Genomic DNA, 22,042 nt, shown 5'->3' on the forward strand with positions numbered 1-22,042 from the left:
CCCCTCAGTTCCTGTTCATTGTTCCTTTAACACTATTTCCTTTGGGAAATTCTCAACCTTGGGATTGGGAGCAAAATGAGGATAATTACTGGAAACCGTATGGGGGCGGGGCATGTCGAGGCAGTCAAAGGGCCTTTCTCCTGGACTGATTGGGTCGGTCCACTTGAGTTGAGCGCCTTCATTGGCCCAAAACAACATCAATCTCGTGCTCTCGAAGTCCCTCAAGTTTGAAACTTTTTTGCTGGGAGGAGGAATCGGGTTACAAACTCTTGTAACCGATCTCACGGCAGAGAGAAGAAAACACTCTTTTCAATAATTTACACACCCCCACTAGCTGACACACACAACACACAGTTACAGAGCGGAGGAGCGAGAAGAGACCTTTTCCTTCTCGCACACATACGGATCCGACAGGAATTGTTGTTGTGAGGCGACTTGATGCGTTGCCATAATGAAGACATGAGATTCCCCCTGCAGGATTTACTTGTCAACTTGTAGCTCCCACTCCTCTGTCCCACTCATCCGGTTGGAACAGAACCAAAGGTAAGTTCGCCTGGTTGACACTAGTGATAATAAGCTACAGATCTAACTGTTAACCAGTTGTTACCGAAAGTCCCAAACGTTTCACCAGCAACAATAGGGCACCTCGCTCAACATGAATTGAAAATGGGGGACCGTGATGTAAACAAGACTAAAGTCTTTCTCTGGTCTGCATCCCCTTAACAATTGTATGTATTGAGCCGTACTGTGCTGTACCCATTCTGCAATCTGTTAATAAAGTTTTCAATCAATCAATCAAACTCAACAGAGACCTTGGTTATTAGGGGGGTTGTGGTCAAATTACCATGAAGGGGAATTTACAAGGACCTCTCTCTGGTGGGTTATTGGGTCTTAAACGTTTATAGAGATGGTTTGAGAATTTCAGTGTGCGCCACTTGAAATGAAATTCGAATTTAATAACTATCTTTATTTCGGATTGGTCAATTATCTCTTGATTGACAGACTGCTTTTTATTATGAACTTGCCTGGATAGGGTAAAAAAAGAGTTTAGAACAAGTTGTTATAGTATGTAGTAGTCGTATATGCGATAAATAGTAGCCTATCAATTCCATTTTGAGATAAGCCCATACTTTCATAATTGTGTATTCAAAACAAAGAGTATGTTTTGCAACACATTGCCCTATATTCTCCCATAAACAAGGCTCTGAATGAATAGCCCCACTGTGCTGCATACTGGCAGGTAACAAGACAAATTACCATGCACAACCTCAACAGACATGTCAAATCAAATTATGGCCTCCGATTAAGACTGGGAGTTGCCCCTCTGTTTAAAAATCAGCAGTGTCTGAGGTGAAATGCTTTAGTGTGGTCCTGCAAACTCTTGCAATTGCCAAGGCCTCTTGTGTATCTGTGTTGACACTGACAGCTGACAGACAACAAGTAAAGTAGGCCTACATCGAATTTGGGTTGGTTAGTGATTGGTAGCCCTGTCTGCAAATGTCCTCTTATCTCTGTTTTGAGGTTTATGAAAACAGACAATGTACTGTGGTTAAAAAAAGAAGGAGAAAAAAAGGAGGGGGGCTATTGTACCTAGTGTTCCATGGTAACTCATTGACAAGAACGGAGAGAGGTGTCTGACCTGCTTTATTTGGCAGCAAAGTTTAGCCAGGTGGCCTGCTGTTGTTACCGTGGAAACCTGAAACACTGAGCATGTTGCCTCATCTAGAAAGAGCAGAGCTGCTGGACAGGCCTTGTGACTAATTATGGCATTCCAATCCTCGTGATGTATACTGAATACATTGTGATATTCTGTGTGTGTGAGAATGTGTCATATGAATGTGTGATATGTTGCTAGATGAAACATCCCACATGCCAACCCTTCTCATGAGAGTTTTATATCAGTATGTTGGTCCAAGTCCATGTGGGGGGTCCTCATGCTTAGAACAAGGAGAAGACTTTTGGTCATCTGTTAGTCACAGTCACGCCCCTTTTTGTAAAGGTTCACTTAAGTTGTGTTTCATTCTGCCAACATTCCCGCTGCTCTACTTACAACCACTGGCATTATGTCACACTCACACATATTAATGTTTTTGGTTAACAAATGATGCACTCCAGGGAATGAGATGAAGATGATGTGTGATACTGTGCCTCCACATCATGTGATTAGCTAATGCCTAATCGAGAATCATATATCTCATATTCAAGCGATGGTTAACACTTTTCATAATGTTAGTTATTTACAGTGCTGTTGTTGTCAGTATCGTGATACCAGTGTAATAACAACATGAAATGATATACTTGATTTAATAGCTATAATCACTTGTAATCACAATACAGTGGAGTTGGTGCTATTTTATACATTAGCCAACCCCCTCCCCATGCCCATTATTACAGTAATGTGTTATTTAATGGATTCAGCTAAATGTTATCAATGACGGTGTCCATTCACACCCCAGCTCCGTAAAGAGTGATGTTGCTACTGTATAATAATCCCAGGCTGATTATCCATGCAGAAGACTATCTTGATGTTACTTAATTAATGCTGTTAGCCCCCAGCCAGTTGTCTCTTGTCTCTTGTATGTGTTGACAGCCTGGTCACGTCTGACCCTTTATTCTCCCTGTCCCACATCTCTGCCTCACCTGTTGCATCACCGCCCGACTCACTCCTACCCTCCGGTCTATTTCTTTCCAAATCGGCAGAATGAATTATTAATCTCCGATCCATTATATGCCGGCGCGTTAATTATTAATTGCTCAGCGGGCTCGAGCAGATCTGAGAAGACTGTGAAAAGGGCCTGGTTAAGCTTGGTTTGTGAGTGAAGGGACCTTCTCTTTCCCTCCACGGCAGATCGGATGCTCATCATTAACACGGCCATATCATCGACATTCACACACACAACACACACACACATGTGCCCACGTGTATGCTTATGTTTGCACCTCATTTACCGCAGGCACATGTATGTCTGTCATGCATGTCACAACTCAACTGAACACACGGATGAGTGCAAGGTAACCACTAGACGGTGCACACACGCATCACGCACGCACACACATACTACACACGCACACCCTACATACATACACATATACACATACAGGGCATTTTGAGTAGCACATTCTCCTATTAGCAGTCAGCACCTCCACTGTTAGGCAACAGCTCAAGAGAAGATAAGGCAACAACACCTGATGAAAGATGGAAATAGCTGTGTTCAACAGTTCTGAAACCGCTCATAAGTGGTGGTACTACAGTGCACTGAGCAGCTAGTCCTTACTGAGCACAAAGCACGGATGCACCTTATATAACCGCTAGGATTGTCCTATTGTTCCTCAAAGTAGAAAAGGATTATGTCATACAGTAGGGGAACATTTGATTTCCCACGACACGTTTCTTTCTTGTCAGAATGTGTGCCAATGTAGTTATGGCCAGCAAACCTTGTCAGAGGGATTTACATTTTCAAAAGCCCCCCCCCCCCCCCAACCTGAAACAGATTTTGCAGGCAAAGTAATAGAAGGACATTTAACAACCTACCAGGCCAGCATCCAGTAATACTTTTAGTACCAAACATTGTGGGGACTTAGTTGGGAAGCTTTGGCTGTATAACCTGTAGCTTTGGCTGTATAACCTGTGACTGTATAATGATGGTTATCCTATAACCCTAGCTACATGAGTTTGTGAGCGTTCTGCTCTGCTGGGATCTCATCATTACTTATTGTATCACTGAAAGCTTTTGTCACATGCACCTTCATTTGCCCGGCCATTCCCATTTCCGGTTATGTATATTTAGCGAGGAGCGTGACCGTACTCTTCCTTCCCGAGTCTTGACCTTCATTCGGAAGACAGTCAGGGGTCCTCAGCGTGTGAGAGCAGAACGCTCACAAAAACTCATGTAACTAGGGTAGGGTTATAGGATAACCTTCGTTACATTTTAGTTTTTGCTTACGTTCTGCTCTGCTGGGACACAGGAGCGGAGCAGGATGCAGAGAGCCCAACAAATGTACCTGCTGAGGTCCCCTTTACAACCATCAGAACACTGGGTAGGGTCCTAGTGAGGGGTGGGGGGGGGGACAGGACACAGACTGTTCGAAAAAGGTAAGAGCACCCAAAAAAGGCACAAGGTGAGTAGACCGCAGGGAAAAAAGGACCCGCGTCTACCCCACAGCGCATCCCGGGAAACGTACGTGAAGCATACATTCGCGTCACCACTCCCACACCTCGTGGGGTCGGGGTCGTTGAACCCTGACTCTGCCCGCGAGGCATCTCGTGGGGTCGGGGTCGTTGAACCCTGACTCTGCCCGCGAAGCCTTAGCAGCGGGGCGCGGAGGAGGTCCCAGTAGGGCTGGGCGATATGACCAAAAACGTTATCGCGATAAAATTATAAAATTATTTTCATATAATTCGATATCGATAATTATCGTCGATATAATGTCTGTCAAGTTTAATTAACTTCTTATGCTGCTGCGAATAGGGATGGGAATCGAAAACCGGTTCCCGTTGGGAACCGGTTCCTAATTGGCCGATGCCTGGAACCGTGTGGCTCCTGTGACTTTCGATTCCCTTATCGCTGCCTACAGTTGCGTAATAACGTTACGTTAGCATGTAGCCATGGCAGACTCTATTTGATTCCTTAAGGGCTCGAAATTGCCTGGGTTTTGGTATTATGCTCCCGAAATGCTCCCGCTGTTTGGCTACTTCTATGTGCAGTGAAAACTACTTGAATGCTTTAGAACAGTCATTGATTTAGTTTAGGGTGAGCTAAAATTAGCCGCGGAGCTATCGCTAGCTAACGTGAGCTAACGCTATTTAATCAAGCTCACAAAGAGAGATAAACAGCTGACAGCGGATAGTACAGGTACAAATACAATAAAACAGCGGGTGGGGACTGTTGTGTAAACCTTGTACTCTTTAGTTCACATATAATAAGAGCCGGATTGTTTGTTTACTAAGTCTCTACTAGTCTACTCTGAGTCCGTCAGACAGGAAGTACCATGGTGCAACATACAAATGTGTCCGTGTAGCAACACAAGCCAATACTTTAAAGGACAGGGGCCCGGGGAGGGAGCTCTCTCTCTCTGTGTGTGTGTGTGTGTGTGTGAGAGAGAGTGTGTGAGTGAGAGACAGAAGTCAGAGGAATAACAACCTGTTATTCAATAGATTAAATTCGTTTAAGAATAAAAAAAATAAATACATTTTAAGAGAATCTCAAATACATTATTTTATTTAAGTGTAGGCTATAGTTAATGTTTTATTTTTTACAGTGTTTGTATTTTTCTGACATGGGGGCTCAACAATAAATGACAATCAGAAATGTCAAGTTGCATGTTGTTATTCTAACCAGCTTAGACCCCGACGCTCTGCATCTTCTGGCCGCCTCAGACCTACTCCTATCCGAGCTCCGGGAGGGTCATCAAAGAGAAGTCGCCTATTCTCAGTCCTTGCCCCACAATGGTGGAATGAACTACCCACCCCAGTTAGGACAGCCGAATCACGTCCAATCTTTCGCCGTCGACTAAAGACGCACTTCTTCAACCATTATCTGAATAAAAAAAAAATATATCTAACCCTAACTAACCGTACTGTCATGCACTTGTCCTAATAAACTAACCTACACTGTAGCACTCAACACTTTGATGAACATTGTTGCTCAGCTGATAGAGTTGTGCCCTTCCTGATGGCTTGTCGTACAGAACTTGTAAGTCGCTTTGGATAAAAGCGTCAGCTAAATGACTAAATGTAGTTCTGTTGCATTTCCAATTTATTTATTTAAATTATAAATTGATCAGGTATCGATAAGGGAATCGATAAAGAATCGAATCGATAAGCAGAATCGATAATGGAATCGTATCGATAAAATCCTATCAATTCCCATCCCTAGCTGCGAATGTCTCAAGTCGAGTTGATGTCGTCATCAGTCCGCGCACGTTAGCAGTTAGCCGACAAGCGGAGTATCTCATGACAATAAATATGACACTAAAATACTCTCTTCCGCCACAATATTGAAACGAACTGTATACCCCACACTACTATAAACGTGGCCTCAGAATTCAAAACACACACATACTCGGCACGTAAATATATAAAACAGTGCCGTGCAAGCTAGTTATCCTAGCCAGCCTGTTGTATCTTAAGCGGTGTATTCCATGACAATGTGCTAAATATGACACTAAAATACTCTCTTCCGCCACAATATATTGAAACGACGTCCACTGTATACCCCCACTACTATAAACGTGGCCTCAGAATTCACGCCACACACATACTCTGCACGTAAATATATAAAACATCGCCGTGCAAGCTAATTAGCCTAGCAAGCCTTGTTGTTGAGTGAGTCCTACCTCCTTCCGGGTCTACTTCGCTCTCGGCCATCTCCTTCACTGATTGTTTGTTAGCTGTTGTGCGTAAGCACGTCATCACGTAACGTTGGTTGTTGTTAATGAGTGTGCTGAGCCGAGGCTGAACAGAGCCAAGCTTGGAAAATCGATATATCGAAACTTTGCGACCACGTTTCATGTTTATTTCGAGGAAATAATTTATCGCGATAGTTATCGTTATCGTTTTATCGCCCAGCCCTAGGTCCCAGCCCCATGGACCACTCAAGGGCAGGGCCGTCCACCGAGTCCGGGAGCTAGGACCTGACCAAAGGGCCCTGGTGAGGTCAACGAGGCCGTGGCATCGAGACCTCTCCAGGCGTTTACTCGTGACACCACCAGGGGCGTCCGGCACGCCGTGTACAATATCTCTTGTGGGATCATAATCTCTGCCACGAACCCTGACTCTGCCAGCAAGCCTGTATCTCGCGGGTCGGGGTTCAGAGTTTGACAGAATTGGCAGTGGCGGCGTGGCGTCCGGTCCGCCCTGGCATTTCCCCCCCGGAAACGCACAGGTCCCTTCGGGCTAACAGAATATATTGTACGAGCAGAGTGACCCGGCGGACACCGGGTTGGACTGATCCGGCGTGACCAGAATGAGTCCCGGGTCCCCAACGCTGCCGCACCTCAAAAAAAAAACGGTTATCGGCGGGGGAGGTACACGTTTTGATCAAAAACCACAGGAGGCGGGGCGCCCTCGTGGCGCATACCATAGTGCCTCGCGCACCTACGCGGCCGACCCGGGTTCGATCCCAGCTCCCGTCGTTATTTGTTGCATGTCCTCCCCACCTCTCCTCCCATTCGCCCTCTCCTCTGTCGGTCCTGCGTGACCAATAAAGCTGTACAAAACAATTATTTAAAAAAAATATATAAAACACAGGAGGCGCCACCGAGACGGACTGTAAAAGAACAGCTCACAGTGGCCCACCCGGTGGCCCTGTCATTTCCCCCCGGAAACGCAGCGAGCCTTCGAGCTGGCAGATTCATTTTCATGGGCAGCGCTCGCCTGGCGCTCGGCAGAGGTAAACTCCCTCCCGGCTGACCGCATAAACGTCGTTATGCCGTTCGGACAGACCAGGGCGTGCCGGTCCCTAAGATGGCCATTTCAAATAAACATTTGAAACATGCCCGGACCAGGCGCTGACATCGAAGAACGTGGAACAGACCCTTACATTTATGCCTATTAAAAAGGGCTGTAACTGTCCCGGTTAGAAGAATAGTCTCTGCCTAGCCGCGGCCCCGATAACGGCACTAGGCTCGTAAAACCAGAGAACGGTGTCGGAAAGAATCCCAACCCATCGTCTCTCCCCCCTATTCGGGGAAACCGGGGGGAGACCGGTCCTCACAAGGATCCTCGACACGGGATTTATACACAGAGCCTGGGAAAGAACCACCCGTCACTAACTCCGCTCTCACGAGAGGGGAAGACGCCAGTTTATCCCACAGAGACTAGAGATGTTCCGATACCATTTTTTCCTTTCCGATCCGATTCAGATAGATTCAGATACCTAAGCTTTGGGTATCGGCCGATACCGATACTGATCCGATACCAGTGCATACATAATTTTTTTTTTTTTTTTTAATTAATTATATAAATTATAATTTTTTTTTTTTTATATACAGCTACTGTTTTATATATACTGTTTTTTAGTAATAACTAGAAAGTAATGGTATTTATTCAACAACAGGTGATTGTATAGATTTGTATTAGTATCATTAATCAATGAGTGGGGCTGCAGCACTGCAGATATACCCTACTCCAATGATCCACACGGACATTATTAGTTGCTGCACTTGCTACCAGAAGGCTCCGGTTCAGTTAGTAGTAGAGGCTCTGTTGTGATTTTTGCACAATAAATATTCAACATTCTCTTTTGAGACTCCGCCTCAGACTCTTATCATTTGGCACTAAAAGCTAAACATTGTCACCGATATGGCTGTCCGCGACATATCATTAATTGTGTACGCGAGGTGGTTCAGTGACGACGCTAACATGAGCTAGGTTAGCTAGCATGAGCTACCGGCAGATGGAAAGACTAACGTTACTGGTGAAAATGTGATTTACGTTTGAATACTTGCTGTACTTTGCTTGCAGGTCTGCAGCCATTATTGCTGGATTATGAATAGCCCCAACTTTAGCCAAGGTAACGTTATGGCTAAACCTTTAACATTAGTTAACGCTAGCTTTCGGTTAGCTGTTCAATGCTAATAACACCACCAAGCGAACCCATCTGAGCTCCCCGTCAACACCGCTCTGTCGGGAGGATGGCATTTAAGAAAGTACCTGCTGTTAAAATGACAAACAGCATTGACACTTTAATTCACGGTCGGTTAAACACACGTTTGTTTTATAATGCTCACTCAACAGACCGCAGTGTTGTTGATAAATTACGTGGTATCGGAGCGCAGCATTAGAGGGTACTCGCCGATACCAGCATTTTAGGCAGTATCGGCGGCATTTCCTATACTGGTATCGGTATCGGAACAACTCTAACAGAGACCCAACGTGAGTTGCGATCGGAACCACGCAGGCCCCAACTCACGGGCATACCCCTTGGGCCAATAAGAAAACTCGAAACCTGTGACATTTATTATGGCAGGGGACCCCAGCCCCACTCTTCTGAGTTGGCGGGCATGGGGAACCCCCCCATCATCATTAGGTGGCTTCTTCGTTGCGAAGGTTGCCTATCACTCTCCAACCCATTCTGTCCCCACTTCTTCTCTCCAACTCCGTGACTCCGCCTCTCACTCCGCTCCAATCACAGACGTCGTCTACCCAGCCTCTTCTTGGTCTTCCACTTCCTCTCTTTCCATCCACCTTCCCCATCACCACCTTCTTGAACATCTCCCCGCTGGATCCTCTCAGAACATGCCCGCACAACTCCATCTTTCTCTTTTTCAACCTCTCCAGCAGCTGTCTTCCTTGCATATCCGCTCTTCTCAGTACCTCCTCATTCTTGATCTTATCCTTCCATGTTATCTTCAGCATCTTCCTCAGCGTCCACATTTCAAAAGAGTCTTATCATCCTCTTTGCCCCCCCTCCTGCAACAAGCATGATTATGCTAATGCTTGCTCTGACGCCGAGGGAGCTGAGGACGTCAACCCATCCTGACAGAGCGGAATCCCACGTACATGCGTCATCACGCTGGTGCGTACAGGGGATTCTAAGTGATGAGAGCGCTTGTTTTAACTCATTCAGTGCCAATCACGAGTATAGTCGGGTTAACTCGCCATCGCTTGAGCGCCAATCATGAGTATAGTCGGGTTTTGGTCGTTATTTCTTTTATTAGCGATATCCATTCATTTTCATCCATCCAGCCTGATGTTATCAAAAAGGCAAATACCGCCCCCTACGCCTTCCGGCTGGTATTGCACTCCACTGGGAATGGTATAGTTTTTTTTCTGGGACGATCCAAGCCGTGCGGGTGTGGTTTAAATATACATCTGCGAGGCTGCCCCCCCCCCCCCCCCCCTCATATGCAATGCTGTTGAACGTGGCACGGGGCCCCGACTCTGGCGGGGGCGTCAAAGAGGAACCCCCCCGCCTCCTCCATGTAATCCTCCGTTTCCATCGGATGCGATGGCAGGAGAGCGGGGGCGGGGGGGCCCCCCCTCCGGCACCAGCTCTTCCGCGGAACCGAAAGCATCCGGTCCCACGTACTCCTCTCCCTCGCCCGACCACCCGCCACACTCGCTCACCACCGAACGGCGGGAGCACGCATGGGGACGCCGGGGCCGGAGGACCTCCTCATGAATATGGGGTGCTCAGCGGCCTCCGGGCGGCGCACACTCGACGCCACCGGGGCTCACCCCCTCGCCACGATCGTGGGAGTATGGAGCCCCAGCGGCGAACGGAGGAGGCCCGAGAAATGCACCTCGGGTCTCGGTGGTGATGCCATCTCGTAGACAACAGCTAGAAAAAAATCTAAGATATAGATAAAAAACTAGTATTCACTGTTGACGTGCGTCTGTAGCCAAACACTTCTGAATTAATAATGAGGGAAGGAAGAGCACGGTCACGCTCCTCGCTTATATACATAAACGGAAATGGGCGTGGCCAGGCAAATGAAGGTGCATGTGACAAAAGCTTTCAGTGATGCAATAAGTAATGATGAGATCCCATCATCCCAGCAGAGCAGAACGTAAGCAACAACTAAATGTAACCTGTAGCTTTGGCTGTATAACCTGTGGCTGTATAACCTGTAGCTTTGGCTGTATAATCTGTAGTTTTGGATGTATAATCTGCAGTTTTGGATGTATAATCTGCAGTTTTGGATGTATAACCTGTAGCTTTGGATGTATAACCTCCCTCCCTGTAGCTTTGGATGTATACTCTGCAGCTTTGGATGTATAACATGTAGCTTTGGATGTATAATCTGCAGTTTTGGCTGTATAACCTGTAGCTTTGGATGTATAACATGTAGCTTTGGATGTATAATCTGCAGCTTTGGCTGTATAACCTGTAGCTTTGGATGTCAATTTTACATGTTGATCTTCCCTTGACCAAACGTTAGGTTCAGTGTACAGTCAAGAAGGCCCCTGCCTCAGGAAACTAGAGCCACTTATTCCCCTGCTGGCCAGGGATGGAATCCTCCTAGACCCCCCCCCCCCCCCACACACACCTCTGGTTTTTAAGAACAAAATATATTGAAAAGGTTAACCTTTTCACTGTTTTCAGTTACAACGTTTCCATTAATTCACCACAAACAGCATGATTGCCAGCTTGATCTAGCTGTTTTACATATATACACTTATAATAAATAATGCACTCTATGTAATTTAACATAATATAATGTACACATATTTTACATATAGGCCTAGTTATTTGTGATGGCCACAACATAAGAAAGGCACACGCATCTTCCTCTCCACTGTGAGTGTGAGAGTCTTGCCTGCCCTGATGTGACACTACCATAAATAACTTGAAAATCTGCATCACATCCCTACTGTTTACTTTATTAGCTGCGACCAGCAGCTATAGGTCACTCCGTTGGTTGGTCCACAGAAATCTCTCCACTCTTTAGCAGCCACAGGTTTCGCCCATGGTAATTTATTTGGCATGAAGGTGTCAAGTGTGTGTGTTTTCATGTCAATTGGCTAAAGGGGGGCGTGCCAGTGGGCGTGGCCTATCACAGGTTGCAGCTATTGTTAGTTTGCAGATAAAAAAGTTAACATTTGTTAGTCAAAGAGACAGAGAATATTACAATTATAATGCAAAATATAATAATAAATTGAAGAAAAAAATACCTAATGACCCTTCACCCTTTTAAGAAAGGATGAGGGCAAATGAGATAATAAAAGTTAGTATTTAAGCATTACATCACGCGCAGGAGTGGTTTGTGAACAATAAACCATGCCTAGGGGTGGTCGTTAGGCCCGAGGCGCAGCCGATCAGAATCGAGAAATTTGCATGCCGTTGTATAAAGAGCATTAAATAAAAAGCAAGCGAGAAGGCAAATGGTAAGACATTTCTACATTCTGACTATAGGGCCATGTGGATTATTAGATAATTAGATTAAAATGTATTGTCATTATACAACAGTACAGTACAATGAAAATAAATTGCCATCTTGGATTTGGATTGGGTTATGCCCAATCAGCATTTTTATCAATAACTAAACGTGTGCCAGGCAGCCAGGGGGTCCAATTCTAGGTCCTGTCCTTTTCACAATTTATATTAATGATATAACATGTAGCATTACGCTGAATGGTTGTCAATAGGGATGCACCGATATGAAAATTTGCCACCAATACCAATTGTTCAACTAACACAATCGGCCGATACCGATTCCGATATTTGTGGCAACAAATTTTTTTTAAATCTTTTTAAATTTCTTTTTTTTTGTAATATTTTTTTTTGTTTGTAATATTTTTTTTTATTTTTTTATGAAACTACTGTATATTTGTGTTACAAATTGTGCTCACCGATATGAACATAGGCCTCTTTACTTACTTAAAAAAAGGAAACATCAAGAAACATCAAGAAATAGCACTATCTCTCTCCCAGTATGTTCTGCAGGGCTGCAGCTAGATACTAGTTCTCCCAGCATGGTCTACCTGCTGGGCTGCAGCTAGATACTATTGTCTCAACCAATGACATTTTTATTGACAGTCGATTCTGCCTATTACTTCACACACCGCTTGCACCCGCCTCTGCTGTTACCACCAATCGGCAAGCGCGTATACATTTACTACTTCGGCTTTTGTCCGCCATTGATTTTGAGTTGACGAGAGCTTTTCTACAACAACAACAATGGCGGCGCGGCTGACGTTTAGCTTTTAGCTCCGCAGGATGACTTAAATGAGGCATACTGATTTTACTGCAACTAATGTTATAATAAAACAAAGCCTTTCTATACATGTGTCTGATTGAAAACGTTATTAACAGATTGCAGAATGGGTAAAACTCAGGGCTCTGTGAGCAACGGAAGGAACTGAGCTAGTATGAACGCTTGCTACGTTTGGGTAAATAATATGCTGATGTTATTGAACGTGTAACACTAACTAACTATATAACGTTAATGCCACAAAACGAATGCCTTGTTAATCATAAGTAGTAACTTTGATGCAGTAGCTTGTGTGTGTGTGTGTGGGGGGGACTGGGGACGGCGTTGTGCAGGTCGCAAGACGCAAGTGAACTTTTTTGTCTTGACGCTACACAAATTGATGGATATTTATCGGCTACTGCCATCGGCACATTCGAGCTTATCGGCCGATAGGCCGATTGCAGTCAACAAGGCACTTATCGGCCGATACCGATACCCGACCGATACATCGGTGCACCCCTAGTTGTCAATACCCCTTTTTGCAGATGATACTGTTGTGTATTGTACAACAGTATCATCTGCGACTGCATACATGCTAGTAAAACTAAATTGATGCTGTTTTCTAGAGCCAGAAATATTGATTATGATGGTGTACACATATCTACTGTAAGTGGTTATAGCTTTGAGAGAGTCACTGAATATAAATATCTTGGTGTGTGGCTCGATGAGAAATTTACATTTAAAAAATTCCATGTGGACAACCTTGCCTCCAAGTTGTGACATAAAATTGGCTTTGTATACAGAAACGGAACCAGCTTTAATAATAATAATAAATAATAATAAATTGGATTTAGAGAGAGAAGTGCCTTTCTCAGACTCGAGGACACTTTACAAAGAAATAGAAGATATACAAAAGAGAGGGTAAAGATATGAATATATAGTAACAACAGGAAGCAAGATCCAGTCCATTTGGACGAAACACTAACAAAAAATAAACGTTTTTTCCTTTTGATTAAAAGAGAGTTTGTTACTTATCAGTCTTGGACTATGGTGACTATGGGGGGCGACAGTGGCTCGGGAGGTAGAGCAGTCGCCTGGTAATCCGGAAGTTCCCAGTTCGATTCCCAGGCAGCGTGTCGAACTTGAGCAAGACACTTAACCCCTAGATGCTCCCGATGAGCAGGTTGCACCTTGCATGGTTGCCTTCGCCGTCGGTGTGTGAATGGATGGGTAAAATGTGAGGAACAAATTGTAATGTGCTTTGGATAAAAGCGCTATATAAATGCAGCCATTTACCATTTAATTTATAGGCATGCTGCGGCCTCAACTCTTAAATTCTTGGACTCCTGTCTATCACTCTGCCCTCAGATTCATCACTGGTGATAGATACAACACTCATCACTGTGTTCTTTATGAGAAGGTTGGTTGGCCCTCTCTGATGCGCTCTCTACACTGGTATTTGTTAATTTTTAACCTGTTAAGCTGTAGCCCTATTTTCAGAAATTTCGCCTAAAGGTAAATGGAAGATTGCTCCACTTCTGCAAGGTCAATTTGCATGTTCTTGGTATCTAGGAACATCTAGGGACCTGGGGGTATGTATTTCCACTTTCCAGTGTCAGAAATATTGTGTCTGACTGTTACTAGGCTTGAGTAAATTGTAATGAAGAAAAGGAGAATATAAATTATGATTTATTTTTGCATCTTTGACGGTGAATAACAACATGTTAAATCTGCGGTGTAAGAGACTTCGCTCACTGAGCTCATTCACCACCTTATTGAGATCAAGTGTAAAAAAAATCTAAGCAAATTAATAAAGTAAGGCTGTCAAAGTTAACGCGGTATTAACGCGTTATCGCCCGATTCTATTAACGCCACAATTTTTTTTAACTCACGATTAACAAATAACAAAAAATAATAATCTATTTTTTTTACGTTCTTTTTTTTTTTACTAGACTTCACTCAGGTGTATTGTTGATGCTCTCATTGATACTATGTTTGTTTCTGAAGTGTGTGTGTGTGTGTGTGTGTGTGTGTGTGTGTGTGTGTGTGTGTGTGTGTGTGTGTGTGTGTGTGTGTGTGTGTGTGTGTGTGTGTGTGTGTGTGTGTGTGTGTGTGTGTGTGTGTGTGTGTGTGTGTGTGTGTGTGTGTGTGTGTGTGTGTGTGTGTGTGTGTGTGTGTGTGTGTGTGTGTGTGTGTGTGTGTGTTATAGAGAGAGGGGGGTGAGAGAGAGAGATGAGGAAGGGGCGAGAGAGAGAGTGTGTGTGTGTTATAGAGAGAGGGGGGTGAGAGAGAGAGATGAGGAAGGGGCAAGAGAGAGTGTGTGTGTGAGAGAGAGGGGGGGTGTGTGATTAATCAGCCCTTGTGTGGGTGAATGTAACAAGTTCCTAACGTTTTCTTTCCCCTATTTCATGCACACTTTATTCATTGTTTTAAATTATTATTCTTTTGTGCATCACTCTGTTTTGAATTTGATGCAAATTTGCAATGCATGAGGGTCATCCTTTTGTGCTAAATGGCTGCATAAAGCAAGCATTTGTTGACTCGCATGTTGATAAGAGCATTAAAACTTGGAACTTGAAAAATATCTGTTTATGGTAAAAAAATATAAAAACTATTAATTTGCGATTAATCGCGAGTTAACTATGGACAATCATGCGCTAGAATAAAGGGAAGATGATTAAACAGAAGGATTTGTATATACAGTAATAATAAATGATAATCGATTTTAATTATGAATTCATAGTTGACCTTGAACTTGACCTTATTATGGCCAAATCATGGATAGGGGAAAGGCTCCTCTTTCCAATGGCAGGGTTGAATCTGTATTTATTCATTTCCTTGCGGTTTTACGATAAAATAGACATCGGTAAAAATGAAAATATACACTTTGACTACTGTTTTGATAGGGTTATGGTCTTTACTCTTGGCTACAATTTTTTTCTTTTTAAACATTAATCTCTTAACATCCAAGGGCCCACATGTGGGCCCTCATGAGGACGATTCGCGATGCCACTTTGCCGACCTCTAGTGGCTCGGGTGTGCATTTCTTTTAATACAATATATTAAAGCCAATTAGTGTGGCTTTCCAATGATACCCCATGATATGATAATTGGGGATCTAATACAGTCTCTATTGATCGATTTATGATACAAAAAAGCAGGGTCCCCCTTGTAAAACATCCTTATTGGAATGGAATTTTGGAACCTATGGAACCGGTTCTAGTGACTCCCCTCTGTTGCAGAATTCAAGACCTTGATCTCCAACCTTTGTCAATCAAGTTGTTTGAATTAATTTGTTATCCTTGCTTTTGTCTACCCATGTCTTGTTGTCGTGATTTGATATGCTGTGTGATTTGATATGCTGTGTGATTTGATATGCTGTGTGATTTGATATGCTTTATTTATGCTCATTTCTGTATACACTCGATGTGACTGTAAATGAGGGAAACCTCAGTTCCCTTTCGAGTTTAAATAAAGGTTTGAAATTAAATTAAATATGACCAGTGCAAATGTAACGGTTAAAGTGATTAAAAGCTACTGAGTAAGTATTATGCTAAACTGTATGTACAGTATAATTATGCACAGTGTTGTGTGTGTGTGTGTGTGTGTGTGTGTGTGTGTGTGTGTGTGTGTGTGTGTGTGTGTGTGTGTGTGTGTGTGTGTGTGTGTGTGTGTGTGTGTGTGTGTGTGTGTGTGTGTGTGTGTGTGTGTGTGTGTGTGTGTGTGTGTGTGTGTGTGTGTGTGTGTGTGTGTGTGTGTGTGTGAGACTATAGATATTATACACAGAGTTTGAATCTAGGAGATGTCTTTTTAAAACCCTGTAAGGCCCAAATTCAATTGACATTATCAACTTCAGAGGCCAGAATGTGGGACCTATTAAACACATTTACTATCCAATAGCATTGTGAGGCTGAACAACAGGACCCATTGACTATGTAAATGTGCTCAAACAAATAAACATTTACAGACTTTTTTTTAAAATAGCTAAAAGTGATGTTGTAATTTTGCAACCGAGGGTCTTACATGGTTTGCCTTTTTTAAATGGATAATGGATGGAGATGTTTTCAGAAATGGACTCTGTTAACTCCAGAAGTGAGTGAGGGCCTCTAAAGAGAAGTGACCTTGATTGGTTTTGAAAAAAAAAGGAAATGCTATGAAAGTCATTAAAGATCTTGTTCTATTAGGAGTGGACTTCTATATTGGTTTGACCAAAATATGAAAAGAGTGAGGAAGAAGGTTGTGCTTGAACTTAAACATGAATTGACATGTTTGCAGCAGGTTAATATCATATATGTTTAGTAGTTTAAGATAGTGTGTAATAGTGGTGAGAAACTTGCAGAGTTATCTGACATGGTGTCAAATATTATATTACAGTATGACAGAAAAGGATAAACCATGTAATATACAAACAACGTACCTTACTTACTAATGGCACCAATATTTTTGGACTGAAGGATGAACTGATTCAATTTTGGTGGTCAAAGGTCAAGGTCACTGTGACCTCACAACCGTCCCATTCTCTTGTGAACACTATGTCTCAGGAACACCTTGAGGGAATTCCTTCAAATTTGGCACAAACATCCACTCCGTACAGACAACTACCTCCATTGGTCTAGGTTAAGCCCCACCTCCTTTCATATCACATGAACTGTTTGTTGTAGAGTCTTGTGGGAGGAGTTAATGAACTCAGTACAGACAACTACTTTCATTCGTCTAGGTTAACCACGCTCTCACACATAAGCCACACCCCTTTTTGTACCTCATGAATCGTGCTGTACAGACTTGCAGGTGGTGCCATTGGACTCAGCAGGGACGACCACTTACATTAGCCTGTGTTTCCCCCGGCCCCTACACGTAAGCTCCGCCCCTTTTGTATCTTCGAGAACCGCTTGTTGTAGAGACTCACAGGTGGCATCATTGGACTCAGCGTGGGAGATCCGCTGGTCTACTTCTTTGCCTCGCCTCCTACTACTCCTCCTACTACAGGTTACTGGTTGGCAGAGGCATACAACAACCGTGAGGCGATATTTCTAGTTTGGTTGAAAAATCATGAAAGAACTTTTTATTTTATTTAGCTTTAGAAGATTGAAATTGATCCAGGGCACAGCTCTGTAGAATGTTCAGACAAAGACGTGTCTCTTTGTCTCTCGTGGCCACGCTTCTCTGGCAGCTAAGTGATCCTGCTGTTGGCTCTTGTCTATTCAGTGTTCTGCCTGAAATGTGCCCCTCTGACTCTGACCCCTCGGCACTGAGAACGTACGCAGCTGGATCTCTGTGTAACAAACTGCCTGGTGCTTCAGGTTAACTGAAAACGCTCAGACAAAATGTGTTGTTGACGAAGAAAAGGTTCTGAATGTGGCCTGGTGTGCAGGGCATTGTTTTTCAGAAAAGCTCCTCGCAGGGGTTTGTCCTTGTTAAATGGAGCTAGGGTGAGGCATGTTGGCCAATAAATAGCATGACAATATTTTGCTTATTTCCTGAACAAATTGCTGTCGTGACGTCTAACTCATCACAATCTCTATCCTCAGTAGGGGTGTAAGTGTAACGATTCGACTTCACAACGATTCAATTCGATTACGATTCTTCAGGCAATGATTCAATGCATCATGAAATCTCTTCATTTGACCACGATTCGATAAATTTTCGTACATTTTCGATGAATTTTCTATCAGTTAATTCCCCAAAAAAATTTGAATACACAAATGTGGCTGGGGGAACTGTTTGACTCAGCATGAATGGACTATAGGTCAATAAAAACAATACACACATTTTTTTCTGATTAATTTCGATTATAATCGATTCTAACATATTCAAATCGATGCATCGAATCGAACACATTAGAATCGATGCATTTAGATTAATTTATGCATCGTTACACCCCTAATCCTCAGACATTTTCTATCGCAAAGACTTGACAATACTGTTGCAATTTATAGTTTGTCTTTTCTGGATGTAGGGTAATAATACTGTATGTTGATGATGGTACCTTTTGTGTTTGTTCCATACCGGTATATAGTACCTTAATATACAGTAGACCTCCCAGTGCTAAATGTAAATGCACTGGCCTGAGAGAAACGAGGCAGGTGTCCAATAAACCACCAGTAAACTATTGGCAGACAACAGTGAAAGTACTGCTGGTGGCACTGCTATAATCTATACTTGAAGTGATGGCCTCCAATTGAATCCAATAAAGGATCAGACTCTGTGGGATTCTGTTAGGTGAGTATCCGAATGAAATTAAATCAAACCGCCTAATGTCAACAAGCTGGCTTAATTTCACGAGTGGAGGAAAAGCGACGATGCTTGTTATATTTGCACATCTAAATGTATTTTGACACTGACAATTGGGGGAGGTGAGCCAGGCAAAGGTGGACATAATTTAACAACCACTGTAATAAAGGTCTGTAATGTCCTTCCAATGAAAAGTAATCAATATGATGGTTCAGTAGGCTGTCCATCCCATCTGATCCAGCCCCAAAAAACTGAAAAACCATCTGGGCACCCTCATTGTTACCTATGTGAAGTTAGCATGTATTTCAATGCATTTCTGAATGAATGAATTACGGTATATTTCGAGCCATTTAGCATGTACAAAAAACACACAGATAAAATTACAAGTTGGCCGAAAAGGTTAGGGCTGAAGCTACTTCACTGCCCCTTGTACACCGATTTGAGGAGGGTTTATTTGAGAAAATTCTATTTGTAAATCCGGATTTGTTTTGGCAGTCTGAGAGTTGTATGTTGAGTTGGTTTTTTGTGGAGGAGATTTTCAGTTTAGCAGGATTTTTGGAGAAAGCACAAAACACATTATATCCTATAATATAATTGTATATGAATTCATCTTGTTTCTTTGTTTACAGCTTGTTATATTATGTTTTCTTTTGTTTTATTTTTTGTGGTCATCTTGGTCTATAATTTATACTTATTGTCAAGTATACTATACAGTATATACTTATTGTTTGTGTGTCTTGTAAGCCCATATGGGGTGCCAGACCTCAACTGGGCACACAGAGACCTCTGTCTTCTCTTTAAGTTTAACATTACATAAGTGGTAGTGAAATGTTAACCTTCTGTAGTGTGGTAGTGAAAGGGTTAATGAATGGATGACTGCATACCTATAGTGCTTTTCGAGTACTATGACACAAAAGTGCTTCACAATGGAACGACTGCATGCATTGAGTTCAGTATGGTTGGCCCCAGTGAAGTAGAACCCATTGAGCTGCACAGGGGACACTCGGGAACACAACTGAATTCTGGGGTGGCCTCGTGAGAGATCGGTTTCTTTCCTCTACAATAATCAATAAATATTATTTATTTAAAGAATGGTGTTGTCATGGCATTGTAAATGGTAAATGGCTACATTTATATAGCGCTTTTATCCAAAGCACTTTACAATCTGTTCCTTTTTCAATTTGTAGCTCCCATCCCCATGTGGGTGGGAGCTACAGCCTAGGTGTATCCAACAATATGTGGGCCTTTCTCACCAGTCTCACTTCAGAGTAGGCTTGACTGATGAGCGAGTGCAGTGAAGAAGTGAAGAATGCAGGGATCAGGAATGTGCTTCATCTGAAAATCAGAAACCAAAGATCAAATTTAATTGAATAGGTTTTATTTCAAACATATAACAAATGATAAGTAAGAAACACATTTTCAGGCGGCTAGGTGGTGTAGTGGGCAAGGCGCTCGCCATCAACGCTGGAGACGCTGGGTTCGAATCCAGCTCTCGGCGTTGCTATCAGCTTGGCTGGTCGTTCATACTAACACAATTGGCAGTGTTGGGGGTGGGAAAGCTGATGGGTGGGTCCTGGGCGTTGTGGACAGCGACCCCTACAGTTCGGTCGGGGCGCCTGCACAGCGAGGGTAGGATCTGGAGGGAGGTAGTGTGACCTTCCACACGTTACACTCTCCCGGTGAGAATCTGCGCGGCCAGGCTGGCTGCCGGCTGGCTGCACATGTGTCGGAGGAAAGCATGTGACAGTCTCCGGCCTCCCCGACCAACAGTAGGGGGGAGTGCGCAACAACCAGGAAGGGGGGTTGGGAATTGGCATAATGACTAACAGTGGGATAATAAAAAAAGAAAAAAAAAATCCCACAAAAGGAATAACCAATAAAACAGTAAACATGTAGAGCAAATTCTCCAAAAAGGAGTAGGAAGAAGTATACACTTATATAGTCCTTTCTTATAACTTAAATAATGAACTTCATGTTTATCATATTGTAACTGAGGGGTACAATTCCCTGACTGTATTACTAGATATGATACTTACTACCACTACCTTTGTACTTAATATTCGGCCACCCAGTACTCGGCATAAATATATTATGATGAACACTGTCACGTAGATGAAACGGATCCAACACAAATGTACGAATTAGAAATAGGTCTTTATTTCTACACAGCGATGGTGTGTAGAGCAAGCACTTAATCAAATCAATCACATTTATGAATGGGAATTAGTATGCACTTTTATGGCAAGAGTATTCGTCGGTATATCAATAGAGAATGTCCAATCTCTGAAGGCGCAGGTGGTACATATACGACCTGGAATAGTTTAAGGAATAACAGCAATGATACTTTAATGATTATATACTGGATACACTAGGGGGGGTTAATCCGGTCGCTTGTAAGCCGACAGGAGTAGGAAGGGGGGGGGGGTAGAATCCGGCTGCCTCATCCGGCCAAGGGTATCCCAGGTGAACCCACTGTAGTGCCGTTCAATGCGCCGGCGATCCTTGGACCACAGATGAAAGCAGGTGGACTCTTTGTGAGCCGGCTCTCTCCGGTCCACGGGGGAGAGACGTGAAGCGACCTCGTCTTGCAGAGCGTCTCCTCACCTTGCGTCCTCTCCAGGGGGGGGGGGTTCCAACACACGGCAGTGTCGGGGGTCTTTATCCATGGAATAATCAACGTATACAAAGCATAATCCGTGCCTGGGAAGGCGGGCTGTCGTCGGTAGAATAATCCGGTATACAGGTCCACTCGCTCGTCGGCTCTGGGGCTCCTCGGGTGCAGCTTCACGTGGGGTCAACCACCCTGGATAAGCAGCCAGTTCTCTGCCCGAAACGATGGGGTACTGACTACGGTAGTATTCTCACCGCACGAAGCACTATATATTAACAGACTATTATTAGCTTAATAGACTACGTCCAACTCGACGATATAGTGCCAAATATGACTATTCAAATATTAATATACACGATGTCTCAATACCGATGGTAGGCGAACTTGGCCTTACTCCCACACGTGGCGTCGCGGGGAGGCTTTACGTCTGTGACTCTATTGGAGGGTAAGAAACTGGACTGAAAAAGGAAGTCCTACTTTAGTAGCGCAGTATATATACGCACTATGAACAAATAGTCCCATTAGTGGTGCGGTAGCCAGATTCCTACGCGGAACTAGGACTTG

The 22,042-nt window shown here is 43.5% G+C and overlaps 1 protein-coding gene across 1 annotated transcript in view; it reads left to right on the top strand.

The window, feature by feature from the left end:
- The first annotated feature begins 351 nt into the window (after positions 1-351).
- Positions 352-22,042, top strand: part of tnfaip8l1 (tumor necrosis factor, alpha-induced protein 8-like 1) — a 32,381-nt gene continuing 10,690 nt past the window's right edge. The window contains exon 1 of the mRNA XM_084308812.1: positions 352-543. The gene's annotated coding sequence lies outside the window, so the exon portion shown is untranslated. The remainder of the gene's footprint in view (positions 544-22,042) is intronic.

The sequence above is a fragment of the Notolepis coatsorum genome (genome assembly GCF_963971535.1).
Source record: "Notolepis coatsorum genome assembly, chromosome: 2".
NCBI classification, from domain to species: domain Eukaryota; kingdom Metazoa; phylum Chordata; class Actinopteri; order Aulopiformes; family Paralepididae; genus Notolepis; species Notolepis coatsorum.